Consider the following 12,056-nt stretch of genomic DNA (forward strand, 5'->3'; position numbering starts at 1 on the left):
TTTGTTTTACTAATAAGACCTTTTAAAATTCATGTTACAGGTCCTTGCTGAGAGCCATGTAGAGCCCTGCATATGACCCTGGAATGCATAAATTAGGATAACTTTTCCTCCTTTGTGATTCTCTATTAGGAAGGCCCCAAGATAATCTGACACAGAATTTATAGAAAGAATAATGCCAATGCATGCTAAGCCATGAACATGCACTCAGATGGCTCTTCTGGGAACATTAGAAGCACGGTCAACATGGTCCCCTTGGAATGCCTTTATCCTTCTGTCACTGGCTTGTCATTCAGTTCAGTTCTACTTTTTACCTTTGCTGTCAGGTGAGTGCTCTTAGAGAAAGATGAAAACAAAACACTACAAATATGGGGCTGCTGCTCTGATTTGCCAGGCTTGTTCCACCATATCTGGGTTCTAGCCATGAATGGGGCATGACAAATATTTGAGAGAAGGGTGGGCTACATAAAGACTTTTGAACTCTTGACAGCTTAGTGATAACTTCTTTATCAGAGATAAAATCTGATAAATCAGCGCCGGGCGGTGGTGGCGCACGCCTTTAATCCCAGCACTCGGGAGGCAGAGCCAGGCGGATCTCTGTGAGTTCGAGGCCAGCCTGGACTACCAAGTGAGTCCCAGGAAAAGGCGCAAAGCTACACAGAGAAACCCTGTCTCGAAAAACCAAAAAAAAAAAAAAAAAAAAAAAATCTGATAAATCACCCCTGCTTTGTGGTTTTCCTTTGGTAATAAACAGTCAGTCTTCTTCATTCAGCTGTAGGTTGAGGTTCTACAGTGCTAGGGTTTGATATGATTTGGCTGAGCCTTCCAAAGGCTTATGTGTGGAAGCTTTGGTACCTGGTGTTATAGACTTAAGGTGGTAGGGCCTTGAGGGAGATAATTAGGTTTTTTGGTATGTCACTGCAGTGGTTTGAAAGAAAATGGCCCCATAGAGAGTGGCACTATTAGAAGGTGTGACTTTGTTGGAGTAGGTGTGGTCTTGTTGGAGGAAGTGTATCACTGTGCGAGTGGGCTTTGAGGTCTCCTATGCTCAAGCTACATGCAGTGTGCCACTCAGTTCACTTCCTGTTGCCTGTGGATCAAGATGTAGAACTCTCAGCTCCTTCTCCAATACCATGTCTGCTTGCATGCCTTGTTTCCTGCCATGACCAATAATGGACTAAACCTCTGAACTGTAAGCTAGTTCCAATTAAATGTTTCCTAAGAATTGCCTTGGTCATGGTGTCTCTTCACAGCATTAGAAACCCTAACTAAGACAGTCACCTTCAGAGAGGATTAATGTAGTTCTTGAGAGACTCTGCTTAGTTTCTGTTGGAGTAAGCAATCACAGGAAAAGCAAGCCTGTGGTGATATATTGTACACCCTAATAAACTTATCTGGGGTCAGAAAACAGAACAGCCACTAGATATAGAGACCAGAAAATGGTGGCACTCACACCTTTAATCTTAGCATTCTGAAGACAGAGATCTGTCTGGATCTCTGTGAGTTCAAAGCCTCACTGGAAACATCCAGGCATGGTGACACACGCCTTTAATCCCAGGAAATGATGGCAGGAAGCAGAAAGGTATATAAGGCATGAGGACCAAGAACTAGAGCCTGGTTAAGCTTTGAGACTTTTAGTAGCAGTTCAGTTGAGATCCATTCCAGATGAGGACTCAGAGGCTTCCAGTTTGAGGAAACAGGATTGGCTGAGAAGTTGGCAAGGTGAGGTTAGGTGTGGCCTGTTCTGTCTCTCTGATCTTTCAGCATTCACCCCAATACCTGACTCTGGGTTTGTTCTCATTAAGAAGACCTTTTAAGATTCGTGCTACAAGCCTATCCCTAGCATGGCTTCCTGGCTCAAATGCAGTCTCCATCTCACACACATCCCTATCTAGATGCTATCTGTTATAGAGTGACATAGCTCAGAAGGCCTCAGCAGAGAGGAGCAGAAGTTGGTAGCATGCTCTTAAATCTCCATGACTGTGAACTAAAGCAGTCTTTACATTGATAAAGGACCCAGCTTCTGGTATTTTTTTAGAGACAGAGAAAACGGGTGCCTCCACACTCAGTAGTCTGTGGGCATTCAGAGAAGGATGATCTGGAAATCATTGGGCCCACCCTGTAACAATATGAGTGAGTTGTGGGAGGTGGCCCAGGTTTCAAGAGGACTTCCAGTCCTAAAAAAAAAAGAGGGGAGGAACAGGCATGATTTTTGACAGGTCAGAAGCTGAGTGGGGCATCTTTAAATACAATTATGACTTACTCTTACAGTAAGTATTTATCAAGTGCCCATGATGTGCCCATTATCGTTCTAAGCACCAGAGACAGTGGTGAAGGAGACATGAGGTTTAAACCCAGACACCCAGTGAGCTGTGTGTGGGTGGCTGAGGTCTAGTTCCTAGACCCCAGAGCCATCAAAACCACACAAGGGTGTTACTTGACACTGTGATGTTGAAAGAACACTAATGTGCAGAATCTCACAGCCCAGCATTCCACAAGTGCAAACACAAAGCCTTGGCAGATGCTGCCCTAGGCAACTGCACACACCAGGGAGCTTGTCAGAGAGAAAGCTCTGATTGATGAGGGAAGCACGATCACATTTGGGGAAGGGAGATTGGGAAATCACCTTTGTTGGGAATTCTTTTAAAAGGAACTGAAACAGGTCTGTGGTCACAAGACCTGCACGTTCTCAACAAAAGAAAAGCAAGAGCACAAATAACAAGCATTCCCTCATTCTCCTGTATTTAAAAAATATAGATATTCTTGGAGATGGAGAGGTGGCTCAGTTTGTAAAGCCCTGGATGTCCTAGAACTCGGTCTGGAGACCAGGCTGGCCTCAAACTCGCAGTGATGCTCCTCCTCCAGAGTGCTGGGATTCCATGTGACACTATACGGGCTGCCCCATGCATTGGGTTCTATGGTGTATCATGTTATAGACATTTTCCCCCATAAGCACAGTTGATAAGGTGATTAGATCAGCCACTCTGACAGACTAGATAGGTTGTCCTCTTGCCCTTTGATGAAATGCAGCAAGAGCACGGAGGACATGCTGACTGGGTAGAGTTACAGGTTAAAGGTCCTGAGAGTAGCTCCAACTCCGTCAGGTGTGCGGGGAAGGTGAGTAGCTAGGGCTTTCCCTGCCACCAAGAGCCACCACTCTTCACAGAGGCAGGAGATGGGAAGGAAGTCCCTTCTCTTTTAAGCAGAAATGTCCTTTGCTGCCTTGTGCTGAGGTGTCCCTTGGAAGACATTGAAGTCCAGAGCGGGTAGGGAATTTGTTCCCAACTGGCTTAGCTATTACATGACAGGAGTGGATTCACACCAGGAAACTGAGCCTGACTTCTTGACTATGTACGATCTCTCTTCTAGTATTAATATAGTTCATGTGCTAAGATTCACTGGGCTTCACAAAAACAGAGCCCAGTGGGTAACAGTAGAATCAAGGTTTAGTAGAATTACTAAAAAATGTGTGTCCCTTAACTTCCAGCCTCTGCACCCTCTACTTCTCCTTCAATGGACATACTTATCAGCTAGGAATAGAGTTCACTAGTGGGGCACTTGCCTGTGCTTGAGGCCATGTTCAGTCCTGAGTACCACACAGCAAGAAAGCCTTGTCAGAATGAATCCTAATAGATCCTGGAAGAGGAAGTGCTGAGGAGACATCGTACAGCAAACTCACGGGGCAGCACAGCAACGGCCTGGTTACTCACCATCGTGGGACACAACTTCCTGACCTGCGCACCTCACCCGGACTCCGGGAGGAACATTCTGCATATGGCGTCATTTACCTTTTATCTTCTAAACAGGAAACTGCAGTGTGGGGCTGGAAAGAGATCTCATCAGTGAAGAGCACTGGCTGCTCTTGCAGAGGACCCAGGTTTGGTTCCCAGCACCTACGTGGAGGCTTACAGCCACTGGTCACTCCAGTTCTAGGGAATCTGATGTCCTCTTCTGGCCTCCATGGGTGCCAGGCACACATTGGGTACATAAGTACATGTGCAGGTAAACATTTAAGCATAAATAATTAATAATTCTTTAATAATTAATAATAAATAATTCTTTTTTAAAAGTGAGAAAGAAACTGCAGCTAAGCAGGAACTGAGATGTGTGACGAGCAATGAGCAACAGAGGCTGGGCTCCTCTTGGAAGAAAATATACTAATTTTCCAAAAGGGTGAAGAAGTCCTTTCTGAATCTCTTATTCACAGGCCCAGAATTCACACTTAGCACACCTCAGGCAGCTCTCTACTTGCTTTGGTTGGGTGATCCTTCACACTAATCAGCAAATGCCGTCAGGTTTCCATACAAGAGAGCAGGTCAATTCCCTCCTTGTTCCTCTTCTGCTCACCACAGTGAGATAACCCTCCTCTCCAGGGCTGAGAAGTAGCTAGTAGTAGTAGATTATTTCCCCAGAGCAACAAGACAGAACAAGACCCAGAGAGGAAGTCCCAGCTGATTTGCCTGGGAAACCTGTCATGGGGGACAGAGAAACACTGGCGTGTTTTATTTTGAGATCATCATAAGGTCTCAGAAGTTGTAGAGAATATAATATACTGTGGCAATATTTTATTTGTGCTGAAATGTGGTGATATTTTATTTGTGCTTTAATAAATAAAGCTGGCCTGGAGATCAGAGGAAAGCCAGCTGCTATATTAAACATAGAAGTCAGGCAACAGTAGCACAGGCCTTTAATCCTATCACTTAGCGGGCAGGGATCTGTCTGGATCTCTGTGAGTTCAAGGCCACACTGGAAACAGCCAGGTGTGGTGTTACACGCCTTAAATTCCAACACTAGTTAACCATGGAGGTCTGGAGGTCTGTACAGACAGATAGGAAGTGACAGAGCTGGGCAGGAAGAGGAAGTGATGTCTCTGGACAGAGAGAGCAAATCAGACAGCAGAACAGCATGGCATATAGGCGTGGGTAGACAGGAAGTATCTCACATTTGGAAGCTGAGGTATAGGTGAGGTTAGCTTGTGGCTTTTCCTATTCCTTTGATCTCTCTCAGGCTTAACCCCTATATCTGGCTCAGTGTTTTGTTTTGTTTTTTAATTTAATAAGACGATTTAGAAATTCATCTACAACATACTAAATATCCTAGGTTCTCTTCATGTAGTTTCCTCCTGTGGTGACATCATGTCTGGCTGTAGGGTGACAGAAACCCAGAAAACTGACACGGGTATGTTACTGTCAACAACACTCATGATGCCTCGTCCCTACTGTTTGTGAACTCCAATGTGATTGAAGGTACGAGTATGAGTCTATATTTATCAGGTCCCACAGGTGGCTCACATATCATTTTAAATTCCAGTTCCTGTCATCAAAGCAGAGCATGCCTGCCTCTGCCTAGTATGGCCAGTCTCCACACTCAGGTATAACCTCACAGGCTACCTGCTTTCTGGAAATTAATTCACACTCTAGTCATCATCTGGAGATCTGAGGTTTGCAGGGTTGGATAGGAAACATAGGTAATTTTTCTCTGATTTTTAGGTAGCTAGAAAAAGGATACTACCTGAGTCAGGTTGGGAAGTTAAGACTGTCTGAGATGCCACGAATGCCCAGGATGTTAGGCTGCTTACATATTTGTGACACTAAGAGAGAGGCAGCAGCAGGACCAAAGGCCAGCTTGTATTTGAAGATGAATGGAAATCGTCTAAGGGCCGCACTCCCCACATGAAGTGAAGGAGCATGGTGATGAGGGACTCCACATCCCATCCTCAGCCACACAGCCAGACATAACATTCTGAAAGCCTGGAGCGGGAAAGTCCTGTGCAACCCCATTGTTGCCAGTCCCCTTCTCCAGCCTTGGGGTTTTTGTGGCAAGTCTTTACATCATGAATCTTTGGGGAATTTGCAACCCCTCCCCCCACGAACTCTTATCTCAGCTTACTTTAACAAAGACTTAATTCATAATATCGGGACACGGAAACAACCATTTTGCAGACACTTCCATACAGTGCTTAAGTCTAAACAAGCGGGGGGGGTGGGGGGGGGGGGGTGAAGAGCCTGAAGCCATATTTAAATTTCTGTTGAATGACTGGCTGTCTTGTGTGAATTCTTGAACTTAATATTCTCTAACTGAAAAGTATCACTTGGCTGTGAAAGAAAATAATAATGAGAGGTGACTCTTTCAAGAATCCCATGCTCACACCTGGGTGTGTATTCTCCTCTTCCCAATCATCTCTCTGTCTCTTCGTGTATGTGCTGAAGTCTACGCTGATGCTTCTTAATTAACACCAGTCTGCTTTGCAGTTTGCACTGCCCAATCCTGAGAATCTTTTCAACATGGAGTCACGAACCCTAGGTTCACCTGGTGGAGGTCACTGCTGCAGGCAGCTGTGTGCAGCTGTTTCCTGTTCCTGCTTCTGCTATTCTCTTTTTTGGTGGCCCATGTGGGGAACATTTCTGAAGCATTATTGTACTCAGAGCCTCGAAAGCATCCTGAAGACAAGGTTTCTTAGACCTGTGAGCCTGCAGAAGACCTAAAGGTTCTCTTCTAGCCAGATAAGAAGACAGCTTAACTTCTTAAAGCAAGACTCTGTCTGCCAGCTTGGACCTCCCACATCTCTCTCTGCTCTCTGGAAAGGCTGAGTCTATGTCCTTGTTCAGATGTGAAGATGTCTCAGAACTCAGGTCTTTGGCTATTATCAATTCTCGTCATCAAGGGATCAAAGTCTCAGCGTGGGAAATTGAGGCAGAAAAATTAAGGGAACACAGGGAGGGAAGGAGTCAAGTTAAGGCCTCCACACTAGAGAGTCAGGGATTTCTGCATGCTTAACATTTGCACTGAAGATTGTTTACACAGGAATGATAACCCTTTTATATATATAGATATTTCAAACAAAAATGTGAAGACAGCAGTGAGCCTGCTTAAGGCCTAATCTCAACTGTGCTCCTTTTCTGGCTATAAACCTGTGATTTTCCAAGTAGTTTACAAGTAAGGTTATACATTTTATTTATAGCAAAACATGTCTCACTTCCCTTGTGACTTAGTATAGTAAGGGTTCCTTCCACTCTTGTGGTCTGTGAACCCACTCTATGATCTCATTTAAAAAAAGAGAGGTGGGACATTCCATAGAAACCTTTTAAACAGAGTAGCTTTGGAAGCCACCGCCATCATATGCTGGCTACTGTACATGGGAAAGATCGGAGGGAGGAAAGGGAAAATAATGCAATTCTATTTTAATTTTAAAGGATATTAAAAATCACAATAAACTACTATTTTGATTCAAAATAATAAAAGGAAACCAATTCCTCATTACTTTTTAGCCATTCTCCATAGCATTTATGAGCCTATAGGGCAATACCAAAGCCAGCAAACTGACATAGCTACAATACACCATTGCTATTTCCAGTTTACTGGCTACCTTTCACAGTGCTGGAAGGTGCCGTGTATACTACGGTGGGAGAAAATATCATCAGTATTACCCAGCTGTGAACCTTATGAGATCTAATAAAGACTGGCCTGGCAAGATATGCCCACTGGTGTGATATCGGCATGAATGTCATGGGGGTAACCAATTGTTCTGATTACACTAAAGGTCTTCTCCCCAAGACATTGCTCACGTCTAGCAGCATTACTGGGACCAAGAACCTATCAGCTGGCTAGGTCATAGGCCCTAGGAGAGAACTGAATACTTTATTATTCGACTAAATGGATATAGCATTGAACTACCTCCTAAGTCCTTCTCTTTATGCCCATGGATTAGTGCATCTCTCAAGCCTCATCAGAGAAGCTCGTTTTTGCAATGGGTGGCAGTTGATACAGAGACTCTCAACTGGTCAATGAGCAGACAATAAGAGACGACAGAGTATTCAGTCCTAATGATACATCTGCATAACACCTCTTTGTCCCAGGGCTTCAGGTCTACTGCAGAAGAGGGAGCAGAGAGATTGTGAGCGCCACAGGTAGTTGATGAGCATAGAGAAACAATGTTTTTTGGACATGATGGAGCAGCTGCACACAAATGAATAGTGGCCATGATTGTATGTACAAACCGATGCAAGATCAAGCCAGACAAAATCCTAAATTTGGATAAGGAGGAAGTCACAATGTCCATTGGTAACTGAAGGCTTCTGCAAGAGAGAGAGAGATAGTTATTTTGAAGGATGTGGGTCCCGAGAGGCTGTCCATGTTCTAGCAGATGGTCCTACACCCATGTACATAGTGGCAGTACTAAAAAGACATTGTGGATCTTAAAAAAAAGCACATGAAATTGGGATGGAATAGTGTTGGGGGAGAGTGGGGGAGAATGGAGTTGACAAAAAACACATTATATACTCGGATGAAATTCTCAAACAAGAAACATTGATAAGACAAGAACCACAAAATGAAATGTTAATGGCAGCTAGACCACCAAGGTGTTACATGAACTAGTCTGAGTGTGATGTTTGCAAAGAGTTTGGTTAGCTTATTCAATTTTGCATTTCGATTGAGTTTTAATTTAGGCTTAATATTCTAAAAGAATGAATCATCCTCAAGTCTGAAAGCATCAAATTTATGAAAATATAAGCACATACAGTTGTCCTTCAGTTTGTGTTAGGTATTGGTCCAGGACTGACTCCCCAGGGATACCAAACTCTACAGATGCACAATACCAAAATTTACTCACATGCAACCTACCCACATTCTCCCACACTTTTAGAGCTTCTGTAGGTTACACAGAATACTTAAAGCAATGTAAATGGTATAAAGTAGTTGTCATCTTGTACTGTTTAGGAAAAAAATGATGTTACAGCTTGACTATGAAGGGCCCCCATGGGCTCATGTGTCAAACACTTGCTCCCCAGATGGTATTACTATTTCTGGAAACTTGAAGAGGTGTGACAGAGTCAGAGGAAGTAGGTCACTGGAGGCATGCCTTTGAGGCTAGAACATAGCCCAGTCCCTTCTTTGCTATTTCGTGCTACCCCGAGGTGAGCAGCCTCTAGCCCATGCTCCCACTACCATGATGCCCTCTTCTTAGCAATTGGCAGAGAAAGGGACTGTGGAATATAATCTCTAAAATCCTGGCAAAATAAATCTACCCCGTTTTAAGTTGCTTATGTAAAATGTTAGGGCCAAGAAGGCTAACTAACACGAATGACAAGACAACATAGGCCATACATTTCTAGTATGGCAGCAGTTTGCTCCTGGAGACATGAGTTCACAGCCAACTGCACACCTTCACATGCTATGAATTAGACACAAGACACTGATGAGCTGCGTTGACACGGAGTTGTCTAAGAGATACAGCAGGTGCTCAACTATGAATTTTCTCACTGTTTAAAAGAGAGCATAGTGTGTAGTCTGCAGCTCTCCACTGCTTTTCAATGTCAACACTGACCTCTAGTGTTCTGTCCTTTCCAGAATGAACAGACAGGCTAGCAGTGCATAAATACCCGGAGAAAATGGCTTCAGAGACCACCACCAGCAATGTTTGTGACACATCTACCAGGAAGTGAACTCTAAGTGACTCAAACTTGCCTCTTTCAATAGCTGCTCAAGCCAAGCCAGTTCTTTTGGAAGGACATCTGCTAGGTATGCACAGCCTGGAAAGCAGCACCATGGGACTAAGACTGCAAAATAAGGGCTGAGGTATCACAAGTCAAAAAACCCCTGCACATCCGCTTGGTACCTTTATAATAGCTGTTTCTGGAATGTATTCCTATGAGCCATTTTATTCATGGACAGGTCTCCCCTCTCCCCCCTGTAAAACAAAATGACTTTCAAGAATCTGATTTCCAAAAGACTACAAACATGATTGTTTTCCATTAACATGATGAGGTGAGTTTTTAAAGCAAGTATCAAATATTTGCAACAGCAGAGAGTGGCATATTGAGCCTCCCTGCATCCACTACCATCTCCCTAAGCCATCCACCATTCATATCTTGACAATCCAACTCCCTCAGTATTTCCAATCTTCCACTCTGAGACCCACCATTTAAAATGTTTTTTTTTAATCAGCTTCATTTTGTATTTTGAACATCAACATTACTTCTCTCATACAAGTCTGTTGGAAAGAGAAGTTGGCAACACCCATTGGTTCCATAACTAGCAAACCTGAAGTAGCTTCTTAGAGTAGGCTTCCCCTCCTTGGATAATTTCTGTTAATTGCATGTTATGTGTCAACACATACCTTCTGCAAAAGAAGGAAAGAGAGAGAGGGAGAGAGGGAGAAATTTCCTCTTGGTCACCCTGCAGTGATCTCCTTGGGAACAAAATAATACGTAGAAATATCAAGGGAAAGGCACAAAGGCCCTTCTGCAGTGGGTGGTCACTATCATTAATTCTTCACTGTAATCCTCACAAACCTAAAGCCCGTGGACTATTAAATTACTATGGGGATTTCCTCTGGGCTTCTGGCCCCAGCTGGTCTCAGGATGTTCTCGGCAATAGGCAGCCTGGGTCGTGTTCTCTGAACACCTGTCACCTGCTCCATACAATAATCTAAATAGAATGTGCATACAAAAGGCCTATTATCAATTATGCAATGATCAGCTTGGCTCAGGCTGAACATCTGCGTGGCTTGCCTTAGAATGTGTCGAATGTTCCCAAAACAGACACTTCAAACACAGGGGGCAAGAAGGGGCATGAAGACATGGATGCTAACTCATCCCTCCAGGTTCAGTCAGAAGAGCCTGGACACACTGAAGTGGATCAGTGGGTGGGGGGAGACGTCTGTGAGAGGCTTGAGATGGGGGTTTGTGCAAAGCTAGGTGATCTGAGTTCCAAAGAAAGGAGGAACTTGGTGCTTTCGTAGTTTCCAGAGAACTTGTATTTAAAACCGTCTTTCTTTTTACATCAATCGGCAGTTGCCTTCAAGACTGAATTAGGGAGCTAGGGAGATGGTTCCATCAGGAAAGTATTTGCCATGCAAGCATGAGGGTCTTAGTTTGATCCCCAGGATCCATGTGAAAAGGAGGCAAGGCAGTGTGTACGCCTGTAATCCCCCCCACCCCCCCGTCCCGGGGGCGGGGGAGGGACAAGGGTAGGCAGAGACAAAAGGGTCCTGCAGGCCTGTGGAATCTGTGAGCTCCGGGCTCAGTGAAAGACCCTGTTTACCAAATAAACCGGGAAGTGATCCAGGAAGCCATCTGATGTCTGTCTCTGGCCTCCATATGAATGTGCACCCTCACAGCATGCACACACACACACACACACACACACACACACACACACACACACAGCACTGAAAATGTTGGCGGGACTGTGGTGAAAAGTTGGACTTGGTCTCCTGATGTGGAAGTTGCTATAAGCTTTTAGGAAGAGCAGTTTGGGGATGTCATCCAGTAACCTCCTAAATTACATTTAAGATGAAGTAGCATGTTAGGGACCGAACTGATTACTGCCCCTGTCACTTTCTATGGGTAAGACACGTTGATGAAGCCCCACGTTCAGCTCCACTCCTATAGAAATGGAAGGATGGCTTGATCATGGACTGTAGATCCTAGTTACTAGTCTAGCTAACTCCATCTTCTTTCTCACTCCATTTTGTTTATTTCCTTCCTTCTATGCTCTGGATCTTATTCTCCTATAGTTGCCTTGGATCCAGGAACAACAATCCGGATGGAAGAACTTCCTAAGAGAGGGGACTGTAAGTATTCTCTATGCAGAAGTGACCCTGGCACCAACACAATCTTTATCATACATACTGAGATAATGGGCCAAGGTGATAACTAGTCAGACCACGGGAACCATGGCAATCTGGGCTCCTTTATGTAACACCCAGTGCTCACCTTTCTTTCTTTCTTCTTTACATAATGTGAGACCTGTGAGCACTTTGAAAACAGAGGTCATTAGACTTGTGCTGTTTCCTAAAGTTAGTAATAAAGATCCTTTGTCTCCATCACCTCTGTTTGTCTCTTTGACTGGGATTCCCAGAGCAGTGGATTTTGCCCTAACTCAGATGCTAAAACCAGTAGGCACTCAGGGCTGGGGACGAGCTGGACCCAGAAGGACTCATGTTTTCATGAGAGTCTTTTTGTAAGGCCTGCTTAGTACAGTCCTTGAACCACGTGGAGTGGAAGTCCAGAACTGAGACAGCTTTGGAGGGTTTGCCGTAGATCAAGGTTCTCAAG

The sequence above is a fragment of the Peromyscus californicus genome, unplaced genomic scaffold (assembly GCF_007827085.1).
Source record: "Peromyscus californicus insignis strain IS unplaced genomic scaffold, ASM782708v3 Scaffold_6__1_contigs__length_162567912, whole genome shotgun sequence".
NCBI classification, from domain to species: domain Eukaryota; kingdom Metazoa; phylum Chordata; class Mammalia; order Rodentia; family Cricetidae; genus Peromyscus; species Peromyscus californicus.